The 16434-nt window shown below is 45.0% G+C and overlaps 1 protein-coding gene across 2 annotated transcripts in view; it reads right to left on the reverse strand.

The window, feature by feature from the left end:
* The window catches only part of LANCL3 (LanC like family member 3), a 396607-nt gene that overhangs the window by 228839 nt on the left and 151334 nt on the right, over nucleotides 1-16434 (reverse strand). The gene's annotated exons all lie outside the window — the stretch shown is intronic.

Genomic DNA, 16434 nt, shown 5'->3' on the forward strand with positions numbered 1-16434 from the left:
CAAACATCCAAGGCACATTTATATATCTTGACTAGCCTTAAATGCAGAACTCGCTACAAGAATGTTACAAGGAATCCTACTAACTTTGTTTACGTTTTAAAACCACACAATCCCATATGACAGTCTATACACCTCCCCCCTGCACACCTTGGTTTTTACTAGAAATTATTCAATAGTTATCTTTAATTCCATACAAAGGTACAGAATGATGCCGTAATGTATAGCCATTTTTGCCAGCTGTGCCTTCCCTTACAGGTCATTTTGCAGGCCTGTCATGATAGAGGAATAGAGGAGAAATTATCCTTCAGGCACTGTGACTGTTCAAGACCCCACTCTCATGCTGCAATATGAACTTACTGAGTTTGAGGCAAGACTGTTTTGTTTATTAATGATGAAACCGCTAACACAGCTATACAAGTAGATGGCATCAGATCTCAGAACTGTTATGTGTTCTCCTCTTCCTTGAATGGGGAATACTTTTTTACCTTAGAAATGAGGGGGGGGTGCCAAGATTGTGGATTACATTTTCTTAACAGCAGCTATTGCCGCTGAATAATTAATACTATAGACACCTTGACATAACCTTCATCCCTCACGTTGTCGTTCCTGGCGGGGCACTTACCTGTGCGGTGGAGCTGGAGGAGACCTGGTGAGGGCCTTGAGATGTCCCTACACCCAACAACACGACTGCTGGGGGCAGCAGCCTAGGTCAAGCATTAGGAGTGCCCTGACCCCGAGGTGGCCTTCTGGTGCGGCGTGCAGTAAGGGGCCCTGACACGGGCCGACAGAGAAGCGACACCAGCTCTGCGGACGGGGTCAGGAACTGGCCTCAGCGCCCCTGTCGACTGTTATCCTGAAGAGTGATGGATGAGACTGGAGCACGGCCACCTCGAGAGTGGCCCATTGAGGGCCCGGGCCTAGTACTGTACCTTCCCCCTGACTGGGCAGAGGTGAGAGAAGACTGCCAACTGCACGGGCCTGTAGGGCCTCTCCGATGATTAGCACTGCCCGCAGATAAGAGGCTGAGATGCCTCTATCCCAACCCAACATGACGGGGCTGTGCTACGAGGACCCACAGCAGGACCCACAGACAGTTGGTAAGAGGGTTGCTCCACTGAGAGAGGGGATAAAAATCAATAGGCCAGAACTGATAATTAGACACTGCCCTGTCAACGATCTCGTGGGGCCAGGGAGTAATGGCACTGATCAGGGTGACCCATACACTCTAGAGTGTTACCAGATATGGGTAAAGATAATGGGACAAAACTGGCACAGACTAATCGAATTAACCAGTAAACTGTTACTCGCCCGGAAGCACTGGTGGTGCTGCTCCAAACTGAAGTCCAGCCTGCACGCACACCGATTCAAGGGCTCACTGCGGCGGCGATAGTAGTGTGATACAGGGCTCATGAGTTGCACTGGAGGGGAAAATGGATGCGATGGCAATGGATATTAACCATCAGGGACTAGACCTCCAGAAAGTCGCATATTGCACTACTGCAGTGAAAGATGGTGTGGCTACACTCAAGGCAGAAGTTAGGAGGCTGTCAGCTGAGGTGGATAGATTAAAATGCAGTGCCACACTGACTGATGACCACCTGGAGGACACAGAGGGCCAATCGAGGTGAAATAACCACCACTTAGTTGGGCTCCCAGAATCTGTGGAGGGCTCCTCGGCAGAGCTCTTTCTGGAGCAATGGATCACCCAAACCCTCAAGCCCCCAAGACTGTCAAATTGGTAATAACTGAAAATACAGGGAAGGAGATACAGGGGAATAAACAGTGGTGGGATGTTAGGGAGGAACCCGTCACCTTCTAGCCTGCTGAGCACCGACATGAAGCTTGAGGATTGAGGGCGCCACAGTGACTCGCCTGTCCAAACACCTTCACACAACCTACAATAGCAAGTTAAGGGGTTGAAATGAAGGTGGGTATGTAGCTGTGACTGAGGAAATTCGGACTGATGCTACAGCTGGGAGCTAATATAAATATTCTGCCCAAGGGAGGGGGGATACCCCAAGGGGTAATGTTCATTGTTAAACCAGTCATGTTTGTTCTTATGGCTACTGTGCAATAGGTGCTCATGTGTCGTGGATATTCCCATTAATGATACAGGGGCCCGATGGGAGGGCACTGCAAACTGGATTGAATAATTATGCCTGGATGTGGCACTGAATCAAAATTCCTTACATGGAAAGTCCAAGGTTAAACCGACCCGAGAAACGTAGACGGGTCCTTGCCTATCTTAGATGCTACAGAGTGTTAATTGCATTCCCATGTGTGGGGTGACAGCGTTACTGCACTTCGCCGGCAACTCTGTGCAACCTCATACTCAGGTTTTGCATGTGGAGCACTTATGAGGGTGGCCAACAGCAAACTGTTCAGGCGACTGGGAGTGTACCTTGACCCAGATGGATGTTACGTGATTCTGCATGGTTCCTTAGATGCTCATGACTGCTGTCTCATCAAGGTCTATGCACCAAGTGTAGATAATGTCTCTTTTTTGGGAAGTGTTAGTAAAGTTGCAGGGGTTTCTGCCAGCAGGGATCCTAATGGCAGGGGACTGCAGCTATGTCCTGGATGGGGAATTGGACTGGTTCTCTGTATGACAGGGCACCAAACCTCACATGACAGAAGGCCTCAGACAGATGATGTGGTCACTGGGTTTGGTAGATATTTGGAGTGTGCCACACCCACAGTTGCATACAAACTCCTGTTATACACCTGCAGCTGACACTCACAGTAGATTGGACTATTGTTTCACAGAGGGAGAGTCCACATATCGCTGTTAGACATGACATATTTGGCCTGTTACATGTCAGCCAATTTACCACGACTTCAGACATACTCTTTGACCAGAGAGAGACCCATAGTGACCTGATTCTGCGGATTAGGGAGCCAACGGGCCAAGTAATGTGCACCCAGCAGCCAGTCAACAAAATCATGGCTAGCCATCTCTGTGAAGTTTATGACTCCTCTTTGGGAAGTCTCGCCAGCCGAGGTGTCGGCTTACATGGACTTGACAGGGCAGCTGCGCCCGATGAACCTGATCAGGCTGACTTAGAGGACCCCCTTACTAAACAGAAAGTTTTATAGGCCAAAGACTCCCTTAAAACTGCTAAGCCCCCGGGAGAAGATGCCTAGCTGCTGAACTGTATAAGGCATTACCGGAAACTATGACAGCAAAATGCTCCTGGTCTACACTTAAGCTATGGACCGTGGAATATTGCCTACCTTCGTGCGTGAAGCTCATATTGTACTGATACCTAAAACTGGAAAAGATCTGTTGGATGCAGCCTCCTATTGGCCCTTGTCACTACTGAATGTGGATCAAAAGAATCTAGGGCAAATTCTGGCAAAACGTTTACTATGCCACTTACCTAAACTGGCCCACTCAGGCCAGTCTGGATTCATACCCCGCAGGAACACCCTTTGCAATTTGCGATGACTGGCGCATGTAATACATGCACCCTGCCTAGATGTAGATCAATAAGCTCTCGGGTTTCTAAATATAGTAAAGGCATTTGATTCAGTCTGCTGGGTGTACATCAAATACATTGCCTAGGTGCGGCAACTTTACACACAACCACTAGCGAGAGTTTGCACTGGGCAGTGGTGTTGGAAGAGATCCAGCTAAAGCAAGGCACCAGGCAGGGGTGCCTCTGTCCCACTTACTGTTCGCCCTGGTGATGGAGCCGGCAGCGTGCAGATTACATCAGGTACTACGTGGCTGGAGAATACAAGTGGGTCAAATGACCCATGTTGTATTCCTATACACGGATGACGCTATGGTATATTTACCGCAAACTGACATCTTCACCCTAATCCTGCTAAATGTTATGACGAAATTTGGCGAGAAATCTGGCCTATATGTGAATCAGTCAAAGTCTGCCTTGTTCCCATTGGGACAACTGAGAAATCTGGAGGCAGCACAGCTCCCTGTTTTGGGAATTCCCTGGAGTGACAAAAGTGTCTGATATTTAGGTATGCACATTACAAATGGAATGCAACAGAGCCACTCCCTGATTATGGGATGGGTGCTTACGAATCTCAGACCTCTAATGTCTTTTGGAACTCTCTTAATCTCTCCTCAAAAGGAAAGATTGCATTAAATAAAATGGTCGCCCTGCCACAATGCTTCTACATATTGCAGGTCACTTTGCATGTGATCCCTCAAACGGTGTTCAGGGAACTAGATTGGCTCCTAATAGAACTGCTATGGGCGGGGAGATGCTGCAGAGTTGGACTCACCACGTTACGATTGGAGTGGGACAGGGGAGGAATGGAGGTTTCTGACCTAGAATTGTATTATTTTGCATCCTAACTGCAACACGGGGTGTATTGGTTTGATGCTGACTATACCTGGGAAAGATCTCTCCTAGCTGGCACTATGGATACCGAATACTTGGGAGTACTTCTGCTGTATGGTGCAAGAGCGGCAAGGAGTTTGCCACATGTAGTGACCCTTGTATGCCAAATCTGGGAACGAGTGGTAAGAGGACTGTTATGTAGGGCACCAATCACGACGGACCTAGAAATTTGGCATATCAGACCATTTGTACAAATCGCCAAAATCATATCTATAGCTGGTTGGCGGGAGGAGAGCTGTGCAACCTTGGAAGATCTATACCCAGCAGGACGGTACATTACTGTACCAGAACCAATCGACACATTTGGGGTAGGGGTTCAGTTCCGACAAATATACCAAAATAGCAACCACAGCTAGAGAAATATGGCCCGGATTCCCAGATGTCCCACCCAAACTATGGTGGAGCTATTGTCACTGGCGGGCGGTAAGAGACTTATTACGAATACCTAGCGCACACTGCAGGTGGACAAACCCAAGGGTTCCCTTAGAGTGGAAGACATGTGGCAGTGACTGACACCCTATAACAGCGGCAGAATGGACTAGGATACTTTAGGGGGTGCCGGAGGTCTCGACAAATGCGTACTTCAAACTGGCTCAATACAATGTGATACACCTAACATACCTTACACCCAAGCAATTACATATAATATATCCTACGAAAAGTGCAGGCTACCCGTGATGTCAATGTACACCAGCAGACCTCCTACACATGATATGGGCCTGTCCTTTCATTAAAAGCTACTGGGACACCATCCTAGCCCACTTACACAGGGCAATTGGACAACCACAAGACCAAGATCCCAAGCGATATTTAGTGGGACTAATCCCAGACAGGAAAAACAGGAAGCTGAGCAGGAAATTTACACTTGACCTTGGGGAAAAAATGGATAGCCATTAGATGGGTTAGCCCGACACCTCCGCAAACAAAGGATTGGCTGAGGGATACGAAGGAATGGGCCAGTGCAGAAGAGGCGAATATGAAAAAAGTTAGACAAGATGCTAAATTAGCAGATGATCACTAGCATGAAAAGCTATGATACAAGACCTTACGGAAGAGGACCACAATACCCCCATTGAAACACCAGGTGGCTATAGACAGGGACCCTGGAGGAGCAGAGTCCGAAAATCATTTAAAGAGGACAAATAGAGCGCCCAGCTGAGGGGGGACATAGAAGGGATGGACCATCGATCAGGGAGCAGTGAGTTATTAGATAAGAAACCAGTTGTTTTCAACACCCTACTGATGCTACCTGAAAAAATGAACTTGCACGGGGGAAAAGGGAGGGTGAGGAAGACTATTCGTAATTGTTATACTGGTTATCATTGACTGTACCGTTAACTGAACGTAAAGCAAAGCTGTGGAATTTCACAAATAATTCACATTACAGCAATGTTTAATAATATATATACTACGTAGTGCTCCTGTACAAAGCAGAACTGTAAATAAAATAAACATATATGAAAAAAAAAACGTAGAGACAGGTGTTCATGCTTATGTCGAGCCCCGCATGAAATTTCTGATTCGGGCAATGCCTAGTTGCAGTTGCCTCAGTTGCTTTCTTTACACTGATAGGGATAAACACTACTTTACCAGTGCTGAGCCCTTTTTTGGCCTAAATTTGTGCCCAGGGTTTGCGGATTCCCCTGGAGTGGACTGGGAAAATAGGTAAAATATAGCACACTTTTGAGTTTTTGTGAAAAATAAGGAAAAAGTGATCCAGTTTTTCCCTAAAAATTGCACCCGTGAATTGGTTATTGTACTAAAGTCACCATCTTCCCAGCTTTCAGGAATATTCAGAGATTTATCAAAAAAACTAATTTGAGCTTATTTGCCCTATTATTTTGTGTTTTCAACCCTCTTCCAGTTTGAGGTGGAAACCACTTTGAAACCCATGGGTGATCCAGAAAAACTATACATTTCTGAAAACTAGAAAAAAAAATCAGCAAGGGGTCATATGTGTAGAGGGAAAAAAACTTTTGGAATTAAGAAATATTGAAAATGAATAGCAAAAAATGGGCATTGTGTGACAACATTTTCATCTGCAACTTTTTGTCACAATGGCTGATTGACAAAAGCAATATACCATTATGCCGGCTAAACAGTTCTGATTGTGGGGGTATATAGATAGGGTTTATAGATTCTCCAAGAACCAAAGGTACCCGGAGCCAACAACAGAGTTGCATCGTACAATGGTTTTTCTTTGAGAACCAAGTATAGACCAATTCTTATAGCAAAATAGGCAGAGGGGAAAATGGGTATCAAGGAAACTGATGTATTTCTGAATTGGGCACAAGATATAGAGTTTAGGAGCAGTGGTTATTGCTACATATCTGAATTTGTGGATAACCATACAAGCATATGATTTGGAGGGTATTTTTCAAATTGTCGTTTTTCTTATACACTGGCTTGCATTTGAAAGGCATAAATGCAGAGAAATCCAGTTAATAATAACAAATGTTTTACTATTCTAAGCTCCTACAAGACTCTAGATAAAAATGGTACCTCACTTGTATGGGTAAAACTGACTGTCTTTTAACAATGTGGGTAGCTCTAGATTTTTGATCCTAGTTCAGCTGGCACCTATGGAAACTTAGCCAACCTGTACATTTTTTTAAACTAGACACCTAGGGGCATCTACAGTCTGCAGACGTGTGTGGCTCGTCCCATGTTTTGTTACCCAGAGTCCTTTGCAAACCTCAAACATTTGCTAAAAAAACACATTTTCCTCAAATTTCTGTGATGAAAAGTTCTGGAAACTGCGAGGAGACACAAATGTCCTTCCACTTGGCATTCCCCCAAGTCTCCCGATAAAAATGGTACCTCACTTGTGTGGGTAAACCTAGTGCTCGTGACAGGAACCAACTCAAAACACAACATGTATGCAGCGCATTTTTCCACCGAAAACTGACCCCCTTTTTCTAATGTGCGTAGCTCAAAATTTTGGATCCTAGCTCAGCAGGCTCCTAGAGAAATCTATCCAACATTTTTGAAAGCTAGACACCTAGGGGTATCCAGGGTGGGCTGACTAGCGTGGCTCTCACCACTTTTTTTTTACCCAGAATCCCTTGCAAACTTCAAACTTTGACAAACATAAACACATTTTCTTTATATTTCCGTGATGAAAAGTTCTGGAAACTGTTGGGAGTTACAAACTTCCTTCCACCCAGCATTCCCCCAAGTCTCCTGATGAAAATGGTACCTCACTTGTGGGTAGACCTAGTACCCACAACGGGAATTTTGTGGATTCCTGCAGATTCCGGAAGCCTCCATCACAGAAATGAAGGGACAGTGTGTGATTTCAGGCAAAGTTGGAGGTTTGCAGGGCATTGTGGGTAAGAATACGGTGTAGGGTGCATGTGAAGCACACCACCCTGGACTTCCCCAGATGTCTACATTACGGAAGTGACTGGGTCTGGTATGTTTTCGTAGGCAGCAGCCTACCCAAGCCCGAAAAGTGCAGCCAATATTGGGAGTTAGCTAAGCTCTGCTGGCCCATATGTAAAATCAACACCCAAAAGAGTCAAATGTCCTTTTGCTTGACATTAGGATGAGATGCTTTAGTCAGCAAGTGGGGGCATAAAGACTGTTCTCATTTTTTTGGGGTGGGGGGCATTGGCAAACCCCTACTGGGCAGCCCCCATCCCTAAACTAATTTAATAAAATATTTTCTGTGGTGCTTTAAGCCCCCTGAGGGTCAGATCAGGGGCTATTTCCCCCATCTGCCCCCAGGGAGGGCAAAAAGACTGAATCTTATAAAAAAATTACAAGAGGAGCAAAACCCCTAGCCCAAGGGCCCACCCCGCCCCTCCCCTGGTGACTATTGGAGTGGATCCGTGCTTGGGGATCGCCATCCTTGGGAAAGATACCATTGGAAAGGAGATATTCTCCCCTTTCCAACGATATCCCTGCCATCTGCGTCAATTCTCAGGGGTATGAGGTAGCCCCATGAGCATTGATGCAAAGAAGGAGAAATCAGCGCCTTTCACTTTCATTTTAAGAGAAATCACGTCAGCGGCCATGTGTGTTGATTGTCATTTCCCTGCAAACAAAAAAACAGCTTTGGGAGATGAGGATGCTGTTTCCCAGCTCCTGAGGCTGTTTCGTGCAGCAGGAAATCTCTCTGGTGCCGCACATGAGGGATTTCCACTGATGTGTGCGTGTATGGCAGGGAGCCATCAGATGCATATAAGCATCCGATGGCTCCCGTCCGTCCGAATTACGCAACAAGTTAATATGGCATACCTCTGTTATACTGGAACGTGCAAAAAAGTACTTGGTGGAATTCTTTATTTAATGTCAGCCACTGGTAATTTGCTTGGGCCACATTCCTGTCCATCGTTATTTTGCACACCATGACCACGTCACTTTGGACCCAGCCATATGCAAATCAGATTTGACCCTGCTCCAATAGGAACAGCCCTGCCTGAACTGCCAGGCCAGGTCCTCCTTGAACAGGAATACAAGAAACCCAAAACTGGATTCACCCTGAATGGGGTTCTTCAGTCAGGTAAAGCTTAGTTCCAATGGCACAGTGAGCACAGAACCCATGTCTGGGCATATGCATCGTACTTAAGGCTTTGCACTGAAGTATAAAAAAAAGGTATGAATGGAGTGCTTTAATTAACCTCAGCCACTGGTAGTTACTCAGACCGCATCCCAGTCTATTGTTATTTTGCACAGCATGCCACTTAAGTTAGGAACCAGCCACATGCAAACCCATCTTACTTCTGTTCCAATAGGACCAGTCCAGCCCAAATCACAGGCCGTGTCCTCCCTCAACCGGAACACAAGCAACATCATCACTGGTTTTGCCCTGCTTGGGGCTCTTCAGTTGTATGCAGCTTAGTTCCAGTGCCCCAGTGAGCATGGGACCTACGTCTGGGCATAGCTGTCGCACTTAGAGCGTCGTACTGAAGTATACAAAAACGTGATGGGTGGAATGCTTGAATTAAGCCCTGACACAGTTAATTACTTGGGACCACATCCCAGTCCTTCATTATGTTGCACACCATGCTACCTCAGTTTCAACCCAGCCATATGCAAATTGTTCTTGTCCCTGCTCCAATAGAAGCATTTCATTCCGCAATGCCAGGCCAAGTCCTCCATGAACGGGAACATAAGTGACACATGGCAGGGATAAATGCCTTTGTCATGTAGGAAAAAATATATATTTTTAATATATCCATAAGTCATTCCTAAAGTGTGTCTTGTAAGTCCACAGGGCAGGGTACTAATATATAAAAATCTTGAGATTGAGATTAGCATGATCTCATGGTTAAGTAAAACCCAAAAGCTATTTCACTTTTTAGGCCCTAGCTAGCCTTTTCCTTGACTAAGGTTAGGAGAGATTCAAAGTTTAATTCCATATCTCCAGTTTTGAAAAGACTTGTAAAAAGTTTTGCTTTTTTTTCCTGCTTAATTTTTAAAATCTGATGTAGAGGTGAAATCAGAATCTTGATAGCTTAAGCAGATCTGCCTGAGCCATAACTGTCTTAAAACCAATTTTGCCACTCACCTCACCTTTGGGAATACACATCTTCAGCTGGGAGAGTTAACTTCTCTGGATCAGAGGACAGTGCCTTGCCTTTGAGTCCAGGAAGAGCCAATGGGTGGGTGTTTACTGCTGACCACTTACTAGGGACAAGCTATCTGGGAGTAGGCAGGAATAGTTGTGAGAATAAAGGGCATATTTAGTACAGTTTCTTGACTTGGAGATGTCAGAGCGGGCTTATGTTCATTCACAGGACCCTCCCAGACAATTACGCTCCAGTGACAGAATGAGGGGAAATCAGTTTTGACCAGGCCTGGTGAAGACAGTTAATCAGAACAGGGGAGTAACTTTGAAGTTGAAGAAAGATCTGACTGATAGCAACTTAGTTTTCTCATCTTAAAGCGGAGACTCCCCGTTAATTTTATGGTAATGCAAAGTGAAAGTGCTGTAAATGGAGATGGGGAAACTATGAAAAAATAGTTAAGGCTGCTATGTAGAATTTCTCCAATCACTGACTAGCACACAAGAGAAAACTGACACTGTATTCGCCACTTCGTCAAAACATTCCAAGAACTCAGAAGACTCCATGAAAAGAAGAAATCCCTGCTAGAAGAAGGCTTCTGACCTCTGATTCCTCCTGGAAGAACAGAGCTCACACAAGGACTGAAATACTTCTAACTAATGCTGGCACCCAGGGACTGAAAACTGCTCTCCAGGGGTTGTGGTTGGCATCCTGTTTGTGTGGTTTAGGGGGTGCATAAAACAGAGATACTTCTGAATCTGACAGGGTCCAGCTGATTAAAGAGGACTTGACCCTGCTGGAGACCTGACTGGAGAGTGATCGGTTACCAGAAGCCTGCCTTGAAGATGTAGGTGCTGCAGGACAGACCAGAAGAAACTTTTCCAGAAGCTGGAAATTGAGTCTGAAGGTAAAACGTTTAACCACCATGACTCACTTGGTAAATCTGACGTTCGCTCCATTGTGGTCAGCCTGAAATTGGGCCTAGGTCCCGGTCCACCACAAACGGTTGTTTTTCTATGGGGTTACCTTTTTCTATCCACTTTTTGCCTCAAAACTGTAAAAGTGAATATCTCTGGTTTCTCATGGGACTATTTTGATGATCTTGGTATTTCTGTTTATTACATCTTTCTCTGTTTTTCTAAATTAGTGTAGGAATTGTATTTCATTGAGTTTTTTACATTACAATTATTGGCACTGCTTCAACTTAAGACACACTTTTCTGAGGATTGCCTGTGACTTGAATCATGCCTACCAGGGGTTGACTGGAGATTCTCTCACACGTGTGTTTTCAAATCATCAGGGTGGATTTATTAAGTTGGTATGGGTACACTATGTGCCAAATTAATAATCCAATTTCTGACTTTAGATTTTTAAATTTCAGGCAAAACAGTGGGAAGCCAAGTGATATAATCTTCCCTGTGAGGATATGTTTGAGATAATGGCACATTTGACGAGAGACTGCAAGCAAATTAGCAATTAAATGCATATTGATTAATTACACCTTAGATAGCTCATATGGAATACATGGATCAGGATGAATCTGAATATAAAGCTTGGCATAAGGAAGGGAAGGAGGAACTGTATTAAATACTGAGTCTTTGAATTTATCAACAAATTGGGCTACATGTGCAAGGAGACATGATTCAACTCACGTTCCAAAAAACTAGATAGCCCACTCATGAAGATCCGTATTGTCAAAGTTCCATCAAATTGGAATAAAAAATGAAGCTATCCATTCATTGCTTTCAAGAAGGTTTCATTTATTGGTAGTAACGAATCTTAGGTGTCATAGTATTCCATGTAGAAATCTTGAGCAAGGGGAACCCAAAAGTTAATGTTGGCCTTATACAAGTCTATTGGGTTGCTGTCTGGGCCAGGAGCTTTATTGGCCGGACTATGCTGGGTGGCTGTGATGACAATTTCCAAGGGGAAGTTGGATTGGGCAGGTGGCATCTCACTAGGGGCCTTACCCTTCAGGGCATAAATGCTCTGGAAGTGACTTACCCAATCCTTTGGAGCAATATTATACTCCAGGGCTTGCTCTGGTGCGTCGGCCAGAGAGTAGTTGTTGACCAGATTCCAGAAAGCCCTATAAACCTTCAAATTACAGGCTTCCACCAGTTTATCCCAGTGCATATTTCTTACTTCAACTTTCCTCTTCTTCAATGCCAGTGAGTAATGTCTTCTGCAACTGGCTATTTTCCCTAAGGCTTGATGCAATTTTCTTCTTAGCAACCTACAGGTTTTATCAAACGAGGAAGCCATACACTGATCATTGGCCCTAGCCTTCTCTGTGAGGATCACTCTGATGACATTTCCCAGGGCCACAAATCAGTCAAGAACCAAACAGCTGTCAGACCACAGAGAGAGACAATTAAAGATATTGATCTGGTTGTCTGCCACTAATTTGGAAAAAACACTAATTTGACATCTGCATGTCTCCATCCTAGTCTACTCAAATTATTCTTTACTTTTATAAGACGTTACCCACCAAAGTGCCCCGTTGGGCCAACACAGGATAATTGACTGATATATGTAAAGCATTGTGGTTACTAAAAATGTTGGGAATAACCCCACCTTCGACCACACTAGTAGACCTGTCTTTGGAGACAAAAACATAATCAATAATGGAACACTGTCCTCTCCCAGTGAATGTGGGAAGATTGAATACATCCTGATCAAGAACATCAAGAGCATTACACAAGTGATTACTAACTAAAATAGGAAAGAGAAGTAAACCTCTGGCATCCCTATGCCTACTAAAAGGTTTACGAAATCAGTCCAAGGGCTGGTACTCAATAAGAGACAAGGGGGCATATTCATACTCAGTTTGCGCTGAATTAGCATCAAAATAAATGATGCTAATTCAGTGCAAACTTAACTCCATATTTATATTTTGGCGCTAGACCCGTCTAGCACCAAAGTTATGGAGTTAACGTCATTTTCTGGACGTAGAAACCTGCAGAAAATGACGATATGGCCTTAAAGCCATATTTAGCACCCGTGCTAAAATCAAGCACCGGGGGACGGGGGCCTTAAATAAAAGGTGCTAAACTTGCTTAGTGCCAATGTTTAACACCTGGGTATGGGCAGGCGTTAGGGGACCTGTGGGCGTGTTTCCGTGGTCAGAGACCATGGAAAGAGACCACAAGTGTCCTTCTCTGGCCCCAGGGACACTCCCACCCACACCAGGGGGACACCACAGGATGGGAGACCCATCCCAGGTAATTCTCAGTAAGTACTTTTTTTTTCCCTCTCGGGGGCCCTAACTTGGGGCCCCTGCATGGCACTGGCCATTGGCGTGGTGGGCATGACTCCTGTCTTTACTAAGACAGGAGCCATGTCCATGGGGGTTGTGCGCCAGGAAATGGCGTTACTCTGCTTAGAGGCATTTTTTAGCCTCTAAACAGTGTAGCGCCATAATTCGGCGCACAACCTCCGGTTCCCGCTACGCCTTCCCACCCGGTTAGCGTCATTTATAATGACGCTGGCGCTAACCGGGCATTACCGCCGGCTACCGCCATTCCATAAATATGGCGCCCAGCCGGCATCAAGGAATGGCGCTAGCCGGCGGTATACTTTTACACGCAAGACTGCTCTAACGCAGTTTGTGTGTAAAAGTATAAATATGGGCCAAGGTATCCCTCAGCTTGGCATAAAAAATCTCCTGCTACCAATAGGTTAAAACTTCCCCCAAGACAGAGAGCACTAGAGGTCATTAAATCAATACAGGAGGACAGAATGTCAAAATTCCTATTACTTTTGGCCGAAAAATCGCAGTTATAAAAACGAACCACATATAACACCACTTTCAAGGGCCATTTCAAGTAAAAAGCCTGGATAAGTCTACTGTTGCTATCAATACGTGGTATGGTGCAGCCCAAGGAGATGTTTAACCAGGCTAATAAAATGGCACTAGCCCACCCTAAAGAAGACTAAAGGGCATGTTGAGCAAAACTTACACAAGGCATTCTCCGTAGCCCAGATCTCCTGCAGCAAGATAATTTCAAACTGCTGGACCAAGTACAGCTGGGCCTGGGACCCCACCTCGGCTTTAATCCCTGCTATTTTCCAGCTAAGCACCCTAAGGCAGTGTGTCCAATCAGCACTTTGATAGGGAACTGGTTCCCTTGTTCACTCCCCCAGGAAGGTCTAGATAAGGGCACAGAAGTAGGAGTGATCTCCTGGGGCGCTAGTGGAGGCTCCATTTTGCTTTGCAGGGGGACAGGAGGCAAGGTGACTGATGGCAGAATGGTACAGTCAATCCACTTCAGAGAGGGTGGAGAGTGGCGCAAACCAATTTGAAACTGTGAGCCCCAAGCTCTGCACCCCATTGGTTTGAGGCCAGTCATAAATAAGGCTAATGGCTTAAGTCCTACTGTTATATCTGACCTGTCCTGGTTTTTGCTTCTCAAAATCTGGTCACCCTAAGTTTCTCCATTTGTGGTCTTGTGGGCTTTCTATAAAAACGAATGGCTCCTTTTTCTCATCAATTGCTTTTCACTTTACATATGATAAAAGCCTTCCTGGCTTATCCAAAGAGTAGCTCTCGATCTACTGGTTGCGATCCAGCTGCCTTTAAATAGCTCTTCTGTGTACAGCACAGCCAAGTACATTAGAAGCTATTGCTTGGTTGAATTATACCCAAATTGAAAAGTGTGTATTCGAGACAAAAATGAGTGTATTTCCAGAACTCATAACCTGAAGTGTTTGGAGAAAAGTACTTGCATTTCTAAAATATATTTAATGCTGATATTTGAGTGATATTGTGGCGTGGGAAATACTTATTATTAATGCATTTACCCTAGTGCCAGGAGGATTGCAGCTATGGATGGTATATGTTACACACGGAGAGGCATTCAAATTGAGAAAGCCGTGTTTTACATTTCTAGGCGCGCTCCATATTCTGCGAACTCTTGGCCCGTGCATTGTGTTGCAGCACTGCCACATCAGGGCACCTTGAACCGTTATTTAGATGTACACTCGCGGGATTCCCTTTCGGCGCTGTGTCTACAACCACGAGCAAGTGGGAGCTATTTTTAGGTGTAAGCACGACAAAGTCACATGGAGTGCAGTATTTTTAAAATTCAATAATGCCTTAGGGAGGTATTTATCATCACTTTTGGAGCTAAGGGGTGGGGCAGCGGAGGAACTTGGGGGGAGGAGGGGAGGGATCCTTCGCGCACCTGACCACAAACAGACGAAAAATATTCTGAATACTATATTCTATATGCGCTGGACAGGACGCCCACCCGGCGTTTAAAAGCTCACTGACAATGAGACCTGAGTCGTTGGCCCGGGAGTGAGAGGGAAGAGCTGACGCCGGCGGAATACTTCAGCAAGACCAGCTGAGTCAGACGCGCAAGCCATCAAGAAGTCGATATTTGCTGTGCATGAGGTGGCCGTCATCGGAACCCGTTCTATTCTGAGATTTTTAATAAACAGGATCATTTGCATTGACCTGAATCCAAAACATCACTGGTTCTCTGTCCAATGCAACAAGACAGCTCGCGAGCAGGAGGTGGGTCACAAAACGATGACTCAGAATACGGTTCATTTCAATTAGGGCTTTAAAACAAACAACCCACCCAAGTGGACTCTGCTGTGTGACTTCATAATGATAACGTCAGCACGAGCCGAGACTTTTTTTTAATTAAAAATACCCACATTTTGTCTTGCGTTTGTCCATTTTTACAATAACCAGAAACATTGCGCCTGCTACATTACATTCTAACCATTATTAATACTATGTCGTTTGTCCGGTTGTGTAATAAACTTTAGAGTCTTTTGCAGCCAAGGTGCTCAGCATCAGAGGCCTGTCACTGCTTATTTAGTAGACTTTGTTAGGGGGGAAGCGGAAGAGGAGGGAATTCCCATCTGTTACTTTTCCAGTTCACATTGACCCTGTATTGACCAGTGTACCCATCAGTGTAAGGGACGGAGTTACTCCATGTGTTTGTTCATCTAGTATGGAAACCACTATGCAATCCCAAGCTCTAGTAAAGTCGACTGATCGCAACCCTCTTTTTGCCTTTTAGAGCAGCAGTGACCCTTCTGCTTCTACCCATTTTTAAATACTCTCAGCCATACATTACTACTAGGATCACTGGTACCCTTCTACTGCCTTTCAGCTAATATCAGTGCCAGGTCTATAACCCTACTGGTTACTGGCTTTACCTGATTCCTACCATAAAGTCCCAATAGAAACCGTTCGGGGGAGTGGGTATGTATTCCTGTCTGTCATAGCCTGTATCACTCGGCCCACTTCATCCCAATACCACTCCAATTCTGGAAAATTTGAGATCATGTAGTAACATGCTGCACCAGGGTGGGCGAATCTAGGGCATTTGACTGGATTGTCAGAGAAAATTCTATTAATCCTCTTTGCCACTGAACATGCCCTGTAAAAGTATTATCAATGGATCAGTCAGAATCTTGCATGCCTAGATATTATGGGGATGCTTTGTAATACTCTGTTCCACTCTTCCTCTGTAACATCTCTCCGTAAGTCTATTGCCCACACTACCCCAAAGTAATCTTTTGGGTTTTTG

This window comes from Pleurodeles waltl, chromosome 8 (genome assembly GCF_031143425.1).
Source record: "Pleurodeles waltl isolate 20211129_DDA chromosome 8, aPleWal1.hap1.20221129, whole genome shotgun sequence".
Lineage (NCBI taxonomy): Eukaryota > Metazoa > Chordata > Amphibia > Caudata > Salamandridae > Pleurodeles > Pleurodeles waltl.